We start from the raw sequence: 10,075 nt of genomic DNA, 5'->3' as shown, positions 1-10,075 counted from the left end.
AGTGGCTTAGTCCAAGTAGAAGTAAGGAAGACGGTTACCTGTATCCCATTATCCGCTCTTTGGAAGACACAGAAGCTTGTCGAATGGTGGCAGGTATGACACACGGAGGGACTTCCCTTGTTTTGTCAACTACATGGTTCTTCTTAGATTTAATGCAGTAAATCATGGATGAAGTCAGCAACTGATTTACACCGGCTCCTGAAAAGTCCTTGGAGAGTCAGCTCAGGGACTTTTCAACTTTAAGAGAAAGAAAAACTGCAAAACAAAACAGAATAGTGTATTTTTTTGTATTTAAACACTTAGCTTGAGAGTCTTTATTGAAAATCGGTAATCTTTTGCAAATTTACATGGGGTTTGGTACTTTTTAGGAAGATTCTTTCCTGCTTGATGTGCTTGGTCCTTTCAGAATTTAGGGTGGGATGGTTGTCCAGGAAAGGAGGGGTGGTCAGCGGTGGGCGCCTGCTGCGACAGATGGACTCAAGAGACATCAGCCAGCAGAGGGACAGGATTCATCTCTGTGCCCGTGCTCTGTCATTTCGTTCTCTTCGGCTCCGGCCTTTTCCCTCCATAGCTGCCCCTGATGTTCATGTGAACTGCATCTCAGCTATGCCGAAGGGCTACAGCTGGGTTCGCTTAGCCAGCTCTCATGTGTGAAGAGGCCAGAAAGAGGAAGGAATGGGGACCAGGGGAGAAGGTGAGCGAGGGAGAGGTGACGCCCATGTGTCACAGAGGGAGGTCTGTGCAATGTGAAGATACAGTCAGATGGTGTGAGGTTGGTTTTAGGTTGAACGGAGAGGACTCTGATGGCTGTATCTTTATGCAGTTTGTGGATCTGGAAGATGCTCCTTATCCATGGTAGTTACGTTTTGTAAAGTCACTGAACCTCTATAGAAGCTTTGCTCCTGGGGGAAATACAGGGGATAGGTTCCCGTGAGCCGCCGCTTAACCAATCAGTACATACCCTTGTTCTATGTGTATTTCTGTGTAAAGACACCTTGTTGAGTGTATACTGTTGATTCGTTCACGCTGGACTCAGAGCCAGCAGCACTGTAACTCATGCCTCCGGAAGCTCATCCAGGACACGGGTTTTCTCCGTAAGGTGCCCCGCAGCCTTCTTGCCCTTACGAACACCAGACAGCACTTCAGCACCGTGCTTGGGGCCATTCTAAACAGATACCGTCAACAAAAAGCACAGAAGTGTGAAAAACTTTGGCACTAAATAGACCCCATGAAGGACCCTTGTTTACCATCTGGGGGCTGAAACGAGAAGGCAGAGCATTTCCCTGTTCGGCCTCAGCTGGAAACCCGTGTCTCTGGTGAGAACTTCTCCCCCGCTCGTGAGTGTCCTTGCATGACCATAAAGCACTATGGGTATCGATTTTGGGGTTACAGATAAATTTTAGCAGATGGGCAGATGCAAAGACACACATAGTACATATCCCTGTGTCTTAGAGCCATGCATAAGCATATTTATACTTTGAGAGAGATTTTAACAACCTGAAAGCAAGCAGCATTCTCACAGTTGTGTCTGTTTGGGCCTCTGGAGATGGAGTTGGACCTGCAAGTGTTGTAACGGAGTTTCGAGAAGGCACGTGAAAGGCGTATGGGGGTGGGTTTGGGGGCGGGATTGAGTAGAAAGCCTCAAGAGCTCAAAGCCTGTCTGATAAAGTTGGGCCCAGCCAGGTAGCTCCAGAGCAGAGACTGCCCATTAGTTGGAGAGAAATGGCCTTGCTCAGTCATGGGGCTGCTCTGGAAGAGCAAAGCCAGGTGGATTGGCTGATTCTTTCTTGAAAGGAGATACGAGGTTTGTATTTCCATAGTTTTAACAATTGCATTTCGACAGTTACTCCAAAACCAAACTTTTGATGACAGTTTTATATATAAAAAAAGTTATTTTGCACCCATATGAGGTTGAACTGAACAATGTTGCTGATTTTGATCAAAAGTTGTCAAGTCTTGGCAGGTCTAATGGGTTAACCCAGTAGAATCTTTGTAAGGTGTAATGCTGTTTGAAATAAGGGTAACGCTGATGTCTTACGGGCTGGTTGGGAAACTCCACCGTACCTCGTCTGAATCATGATTTGATCCACAGGGGAACCCCGTCAGTGGCATCAGGACCTCCTGATGATTCTTGCTTGGCTGGTTTCATCAGGATGGCCCCTTCCCCCACCTTATGATGGAAAGGGAACTAAGGTATTAAAAAAAAAAAATTAAGGGGTGCCTAGGTGGCTCAGTCGTTAAGTGTCTGCCTTCGGCTCAGGTCCTGATCCCAGAGTCCTGGGATCAAGCCCCGCATCGGGCTCCCTGCTAGGTGGGAAGCCTGCTTCTCCCTCTCCCACTCCCCCTGCTTGTGTTCCCTCTCTCGCTGTCTCTCTGTCAAATAAATAAATAAAATAAATAAAAAAAAATTGAGTTTATAAGTAAGTGCTGTTGGTGTATATATATTTAAGGTGGTCTTAGTCTGGGAAAAAGAGCTTTTTTCTGGGCAGCCCCATCCTTTTCCTTCAAGTTTTGTGGTTGAACACTGAGGTCCCATTAATTAAAATGTTATTGAACAAATGTTTAAGGACAGACGACAAACTGCTATGATTACCCCTTCTGAAGTGATGGGAATATTAAATATCATTTGGTTGAACATGTAACTACCAGGGCATAAAGTAAAAAGCTTCTCAAGTTGGACTTAAAACCAAGTAAATAAGGTTCATTTCATCAAAAATACCCAACTGATAAAGGATGAGTGGTTTCCAATGGTGATAAAGTCTATTTTTAAAAAATTGGAAGGGAAGTGCTTTGTTGTTATCTGCAGCTCATATAGATAAGTTCTGGAAGCACTTGGATCGTTTTCTGTTTCAGGTGACATAAATTGCGAGGCTCGCTCTTGGAAAGGCATTTGGCCTTACCTGTGTTTGGGTACAGTCCCGAGTCCTTGAGGCAGTAACCAGCAGGAACACACATACCTGTGGTTGGGACAAGGTCGGGCTTGTTGATGTACCGCGGCGAGGGGACCATGGGGCATCTCGGTAAGAGGGTGTTAGGAAGAGCTTAAAAGATTTCGGTCTTGTGTGCAGTGATTTGGGGCGGGGTTTAAGGAATTGGATCCTTGTCTGATGTTGGTTGTCTCTGAAATTGTTTATGTTCCAGCCGGAGAATGCCATAACCTCTAGCAGCTTTTCTCTTTCAGTTAATAAATTTGTGATTGACGGAATGGGTGTGTGATTGATTGAATTGGGGGTGTGCTTAACCATGAGAAACATCCAAATCAAAGAACTGTCCTGAAAGGACTTCTTAATGATCACTCATTTCTGAAATCATGCATTGAAGCAACTGGGTGTGGTCCTGCCGTCATCTGTCTTGATGTTGAAGGACGACCAAATTATTTCCCACAGAACCCTGTTGATTAGCGAGATGGAACAGGATTCAGGATTATAAAAACCTCATGGATGGAGGTGAGGCGTAATGATGGCCCTGCTTTGTGGTACACGTTTTAGAGCGTGAGATGTATTCTTTTTTGGTGCTCTCGTGAGTGCTATTTTCTTAATTTCATTTCCAGATTGTTCATTTCTAGTATTTGCAGAATATTACATCTTAATGCAGTATAAGACCCTTTTTCTTGACAGTTACAGGAGGAGGTTTTCCTGGTTCACTGCCTTTGTTCGTTGCAATTAGTTTTTATCGACTAGGAAGACCTTTACGGGGTTCATTTATGTCCCTTGGGTTTGTTATGTTTAGTTCTCCAAAGCACCAGGAGGGTGGTTCAGTAACAGAGATGATGTTAGGTTTTCAAAAATTAATTTTTCATTTTAAGTGATTTATTTTGGTTAATTATGGACTCACAAGAAGTTACAAAAATAGTGAGAGGTTCTGTGTGTCCATCACCCAGCTTCCCCCAACGGTGGCATCTTATGTAATCCCGGGACAGTATCAAAACCAGGAAATTCACATGGCGTGATACACTTAACTCGTCCTCAGTCCTTACTCGGGGTTCACCAGGTTTTGCATGGACGCATTGGAGAGTTACCTTTTAAAGATAAGTGTAAGTAATAACAGATAGGGATGGAATCATGAGTTGGGGTTGTAAAGAAGTACCCACTAAGGATCACCTTGACTTTGTTGGCGGCCCACGTGGATGGGACAGGTGACGGCACCCCGGGAAGTCAGGAGAGGCTTCTGGTGGTGAAAAACCAGATGTGTGTGCTGCCCATGCTCTCCATGGGGGGGGACCAGGTTTACTTCATCTCTAAGAGCCCCATAATGGCACGTCCCCCCATCCAGGGGTTTGGACACAAGGTGGTCAAGAATTCAGTCCAGTAGCTTTCGGTGTGAGGATGGAGAAGCTCTTGTGAGTGAGGCACGCAGTGAGCTGGCTCCTTTTTGCAAAAGTTTTGGTGCTTTAATAAGGGCAACCATTTCCCCTTTAAGCTCCAGGCAGACTGATGTAGAATATTAAATTTTAATGCCGTAGAAGACCCTTTTTCTTGCTAATTACAGGAAGAGGTTATTATGGGGAAGGAGAAAACCCAACGTCTCACAATCTGTAATTCTTGGCCCTGGATTCACTTCTTATTTCACATAGTCCTTATTTTGTAAATGGATGAAACGGCCTCTTTTCCCCACTTCAGTGAGATAGTATGGTGTTGGGTATTATCCATTCCGTTGGGACCTCACTTTGGAATGCCTTTGTTTTCCTCTGCTTGGACGGTTTGCCACTCGTCTTGCTAGGACAGTGAAGATGTAAACTGATACTGCAGTGGACCCCAGTCTCCCATCACGTGGAATGTGGCGGGATGCTTTTTCTTTCCTGTCTCTCTTACTACAATGGACCCCAGTCTCCCATCACATGGAATGTGGCGGGATGCTTTTTCTTTCCTGTCTCTATTGCTGTGAAGGTAGCATAATTGGAAGTGGTCACTGATAGTGGTGAAGTGCCCCTGAGTTGAGTAACTCTCCATGGGGGGGACCAGGTTTACTTCATCTCTAAGAGCCCCATAATGGCACGTCCCCCCATCCAGGGGTTTGGACACAAGGTGGTCAAGAATTCAGTCCAGTAGCTTTCGGTGTGAGGATGGAGAAGCTCTTGTGAGTGAGGCATGCAGTGAGCTGGCAGAAGCCTTTGTGACTGGTGGAGACCTGAGCCAGGCTGGTTTCCTGGCTCGCACCAGTGAGGTCCGATAAGACGGGGGAGCTCGTTGTGAGTGTTATCGATGCCAAGGGGCCCATCAAGGATTTGTAGAGGCTTGGGAACGAACCAGAAACGGTTCAATAGACACATCTATTGGGGGCACCTGGGTGGCGCAGTTGGTTAAGCGTCTGCTCTTGGTTTTGGCTCAGGTCGTGATCTCAGGGTCGTGAGATCGAGCCCCGTGTCAGGCTCCGCGCTCAGTGTGGAGTCTGCTTAGGACTCCCTCTCTCTCTGCCTCTGCCCCTGCTCGTATGCGCTCTCTTTCTCTCCAAAATAAATCTTAAAAAAAAAAAATAGACACATCTGTTGAAACAAGGTAGATTAGTGGTTGCCTGGGCCTGAGGGTGGTGCCTGGTTGAGCGCCTCCTAAAGGGGGTGCAGGGCTTCTTCTGGGGACAGTGAAATGTTCTAAGACGACCTGCTGGTGCTGGTTGCACAAGGCTGTGCATCTACTCAAAGCAATAGAATTGTGCACTTCCAGTGGGTGAATTTCTATGGAGTGTGATTCCTATCTCAAAAAAACCGTTTAAAAGAGGTTTTTGTACTTTGCTTTTGTGCTTTCAAGGGTGCTCTTAAAATACCTGCTCTGATCACCTGTGGTCGAAGCTCCTTCTCGTGCACCGACGCGGTGTAACTCTCAGTGTGGAGAGCACGGCGTTTTTAGTGACCAGTTCCCGAAAATGTGTCCCTGTGTCTCGCGTGTGCGCCACCACGGTTAGGAGCCAGCCGTGCACAGTGAGCAGTGAAATGTGGCTGAAAGCAGAGGAAATGGGGCCCCATCTTCTCTTTGTTGAGAGGCTCTGCGTTCCCTCTCTCCCCCTCCGCCCCGCCCCCTGCCACAAACCAACGAACTGGCGAGAAACGGAGAAAGCAAGACACCAGTGCAATACGCCCCCGGCTTTTGAGAAGAACAGAGCGCGTACGGGAGGGAAGGTAGAGCTCACGTCCAGCCGCCCGCCTGTTCTCGACAGCCAGTGTAGAGGTACACACGGCAGGGGACAGACTCCGTAAAGCCTTGATCTGACTGCTCAGAGTTGGGAAAAAATTTGAAAAATCTGGCATCTCGAATCACCCTTACGATCTTTGATGAAACCGCTACAGGTGGTTTAGGAAGAATGCAAAGGAAATTCACAACATATGTGCTTGCACATTGATAACCAGTCTCTGTGTTGTTCTCCAGTGAGTCCTGCTTGGCAGTGACCAGAGCCCATAATCGTGAGCACGATGAACTGTTTCCCCATGCATACCTTGAGCTAAATAAAAAGCACGCTTCTGGTGAAAAAAAATGTTCCTAAAAAAAGCTTCTGCTATCCAGGTGGTCACTTACTATTTCCTCCCGGTCCGTGATTTTGCCATGAGCTCTGTAGCTGTGGGCTCATTGCTTCTGCTAAGAAGAGAATGACTGCCATTGCACAGCAGGTTAAATAAAAGCTCTCAGGGTAAGTCTAGTCTCCTGAAGAAAGGTGGTCTCGACCACCATCTTCCGCTGTTTTGCTACCTACGTGGGAACACGTTTTTCCATGTGCCGTGAATACTACCCAGAGTTGCAAGGGAGAGCAGAAACCCCAGAGCCGGGGATGGAGATGCTGGAGAAGGAGTGTGGGGAGGAATGGCCTGCTCCCCTTGGCTGTGTCTGAGTCGAATTTGCGGGGGTATATTTCTTGGTGACTCCCTGCGCCGAAACCCGAGTGGCCTGTCCACCTCTGCTGTCTGGACTGTGGCTTGATCCCGTGTCCTGCTTCATTCTCAGCGCCAGGATCCCATCCCTGGGTTGACACCTGAACCTGAACTTCGGGGCGGGAGTAGGAATGTCCCGGAGCCCCGAGGGGAGCGAAGGTACACACGACGAGCGCCTGGCTTATACGCGTTAGGGCGTCCGCTCTCCACGGGGCAGTGGCCTTCGCACTGTGCGAACTTCTGCACAAGGAATGCAGATCGTTGGAAAGACTCTTCTGTGTTACAGGCGTCGATGCTGAGGCCAGGGCGGTGCGGTCCCTGATCTGCAGCTCTGAGCGGGGGAGCTGAGCCGGATGGTGGCAGGCCGGGGCACTGTGGCTTCAAAACCTGTGTTCTCTCCAGGGCACCCCTGCGTTTCCACGCCCTGGAGGGTTTCCCGCCCGATTCATGGCACTACCCAGTCTGAGGATCCGCAGGACCCCCCAGAGTCTGGGGCTGGAGGCTGCGGCTGGGTGCATGGAAACCCTGGAAAGGACAATGTCTGATTTCCAAAAGCATCTCTGAGCCAAAGCTGGAGACAGGCTTGCTCTCAGGCACGGGCTACATTTGGCCTACCACCTGTTTTTGGACAGCCTGTGAGCTAAGAATGGTTTTACAATTTTAAATGGCCAAAAAAAGAATAATATTTTGTGACACGTGACTAGGATGTGAAATTCAAATGTCGGTCCCAGAGTTTTATTGGAACACAGCCACGCGCATTCATTTATAATACTCTCTGTCTGCCGTGTCTCTCTGGATGGCGTCTCTATGGAGGGCGTCTAGGCCGGGGAAGCCTGGAGCATTGACTCGCTGGCCCTTCGCTGAGCAAGTGTGCAGTCCCTGCTTGCCTGCCTGCATGTCCCACCTCCCTGCTGTGGCTTGCATTTGCCCCTTTCTCCTGATTCCGTCCTCATTTGAGCCCTGTTTCCTTCTCACCTTGCTTGTTGGAGCCTGGTACTCCCCAGTTGGAGACTCAGCTGTGGGATGAAACTTTGTCCCCGTTACAGTGCCCCTAGTCCTGGGAGCGGTAATACATCAGCCCTTATCGTTTGTGGGTTGGGATTGGAAAGGGGTGGTGCCGGCTTTAGAACAGAGCAGGGCTGATGTGTAAGATGAGGGGGGATGGGGTGCCCGTGTGTGTGGCAGGAGAGGGGGAGTTGGATCACTAGAAGTGACCTTTGTTGCCTGCCTTTTCTGCATTTTCCCTCAGTCCCCCAGAAGCTGGGAGTGTTGATGGGCTGAGTCCACCGCTAAGCTCCTCTGTGGGAACAGCCAGCTTCGGAGGGCCACCTCATATGAAGGTGTATGTTCTCCTCCCCCACCCTCTCCTCCTCCAGGACCGGGGTGACAGGTGCATGACATGACTGGTCCGAGTGGAGTTGTAAGGTGTGGCCCGCAGCTAGGAAGGGGTAGAGTCAGAATTTGATGTGGACAGTCTTCCAGCCCTCGGGTGCTTAACTACATTCTGGCACCTTCTCTGCGGTGCTGGCTTCCCATACAAGGATGACAACCCATTTCTTGCCCTTTCGTCCACAGTTTTTGATGGTTGCTTCCCCGAAGGCTTTGGCATGGGTGAGAACTAGTGAGGGACACGTCACTAGGTGTGTCGCCCGAAGTACCTGGTCTCCCGTACTTGGGAGGAACTCCACGTTGCCCCAGAAACACCACCACGTACATTGGAGATGCACAACGCCATGCTGTGCAGTTGCCACGGTATGGTGTCCTACTTGTCTATTTTTCGTGGCCGATTTGCATCTCAGTTATGTTTGCAGGCTTGACGAGGCCATTCTGGACTAGCTGGGAACTTGACCATATTTTTACAGCATTGTTTCTGGGAGAAAACCATTTCTGAGTGAGAAACCAATGAAGGTTTGGAGTCTGTCCCATTTGTAATTTGAGACTGCTTTAATTTCAAGCTTTCCTCTTTAGACTTGTTTGTGATGTACGTAGCAGCGAGGCAAAGTAATACATTAGCTCTGGTACCTTCCTTGAGTGGCTTGCTTCCTTTGCATGATCTTGCGTTTTCTTGCTTCACTTCTCAAAAGCGTTCCTTCAAGTATGCTCCTGGCTTCTTGCTGTCCTGGCTGGGGAGTGGCATGCAGAGGGGCTTGGGGAGACAAGGGGTTAAACATTAGCTAGAATCGAAAGGCAGCACTGACAGCCCAGATAATTTTTCATACTAACCTACTTTAAGTGCTGCCAGACCACTGTAGAATGGAAAATCTCTGGTGTCTCCTGTCATCCTCTGGCGAGGTCTAAGAGAAGTCAGTGAGGAGATGGGCACGTGGCCCTTTGATCTCCTTGGCCTGGGAGATTGCTTGCTTGCAGCAGAAGCTGGATGGGACTTGGTGTTCTTCAGTGAGCGTTCAGGTAGCTGGACTTGATGGATGGGGCCGGTTACCGGAATTGGCCTTCGCCAGCAAGCTGCTTGATCTGTCACTGGTTTCCATTTCCTAAGCTTCTCTAAACCCTCTCTCCCCACACCTTTTTGTTCATGCACCTACGGAACACCCAAGCGAAACGCATCACGCTTTGATGCTGAGGACCGCCGGACCAGATTTAGGAGCGATCTCTTGAGGGCCTCCTGTTGCGGAATAAATAGAACGTGTCTTTGACCCCCGGAGGGTCTGCGGTGTAGGTGGACAGCACAGCAGCAAGCTGTGATGTCATTTCCAGTAGAGGTGTCACAGGTCCCTGGGCACGGGGCAGAGAGGAGTTTCCGCAGAGGAGGGGGCCTGGGGCAGGAGGCGAGGCTGGGGGGCGCCCTCGCCCTCCCGGGAGAACGGCTGTGAAGGAGCCTGTCCTCCAGAGTGACGAGGGAGGTTACGAGAGCCCCGGGAGCCAGGCCTGTGCACGGGTGCACAGGGGGGACGACTTGGGGGGGCTCTGGGGAATCTGAGTTTGGTTTTCAGGGTCAGAGCGGTGGGTCTGCAGCCGGTGGGAGATGGGAGACATGGGGGCCGCGGGCTATCTCCTGGGAGAGGTCCAGCCCCGAAGGTGAGGACATGTCGAAGCAGAATAGCCTTGGGCCTGGAAGCCAGTGTGGGTGAGAGTGTTTCGAGAAGGAGAGACTTGCTGGTTGAGTGGACGTGGACAAGAAGGGAGATGTTTAAGAGGTAAGGTCACGGAGCAGGGAGGGACTGTATTTCTTGCAGGAGGAAAATTGTGCAGGGTTTAGCC

General features: G+C 49.5%; 1 protein-coding gene across 7 annotated transcripts in view; it reads left to right on the top strand.

The window, feature by feature from the left end:
* TBL1X (transducin beta like 1 X-linked) overlaps positions 1-10,075 on the top strand; it is a 214,863-nt gene that overhangs the window by 22,520 nt on the left and 182,268 nt on the right. The window lies entirely within an intron of this gene.

Source organism: Halichoerus grypus, chromosome X (genome assembly GCF_964656455.1).
Source record: "Halichoerus grypus chromosome X, mHalGry1.hap1.1, whole genome shotgun sequence".
Lineage (NCBI taxonomy): Eukaryota > Metazoa > Chordata > Mammalia > Carnivora > Phocidae > Halichoerus > Halichoerus grypus.
Note: the sequence above shows the minus strand (reverse complement) of the source record. Positions and strands in the feature narration are given on the sequence as shown.